Raw genomic sequence first — 739 nt, forward strand, 5'->3', positions numbered from 1 at the left:
TTTTTAGGTTTTTTACGTTTATGTTTGTGTTTATGTTTTTATTTATTTAAGGAGAGAAAGAGAAAGAGAGAAAGAGAAATAATATAAATATAAATGTATAAATATATAGAGAAATATATAAATATGCAAATGTAGATAAAACGAGAAAAAACAGAAAAAAAAAAACAAAAGGAAATAAAAAATAAATAAATATATTTTGGCAGTCGAAGAGAAGAAACAAGAATACAAAAAAATAAATTATATAAAGAAATAATAAAACTAAATAAACAAAAAAAAGATAAACAAAAACATTAAGACAAAGCTATCTAATAGAAAAAAACAAAACAAACTACAACAAAGAGAGACAAAATAAATAAAACAAAACAAAAAAAAAATAAATAAAAATAAATAGAAATAAATAAAAATAAATAAAAATAAATAAAAATAAATAAAAATAAATAAAAATAAATAAAAATAAAACGGACTCATCGTTAGGGTAGAGAGCCACCGCATGGCCGACAAAATCGATGGTGTTCGTCTCCAGCCCAAAGTACTTATACACCTGCATCCACACAACACGCATGCATGCATGCATGCATGCATGCATGCATGCATGCATGCATGCATGCATGCGTTCAGGGCAGCTGCATGCATGCATGCATGCAGGTGTTCAGGGCAGCTGCATGCATGCATACATGCATGCGTGCATGCATGTGTGCATGCATGTGTGCATGCATGTATGCATGCATGCATGCATGCG

This window comes from Eimeria mitis, genomic scaffold, assembly GCF_000499745.2.
Source record: "Eimeria mitis Houghton genomic scaffold, Emh_scaff5778, whole genome shotgun sequence".
Lineage (NCBI taxonomy): Eukaryota > Apicomplexa > Conoidasida > Eucoccidiorida > Eimeriidae > Eimeria > Eimeria mitis.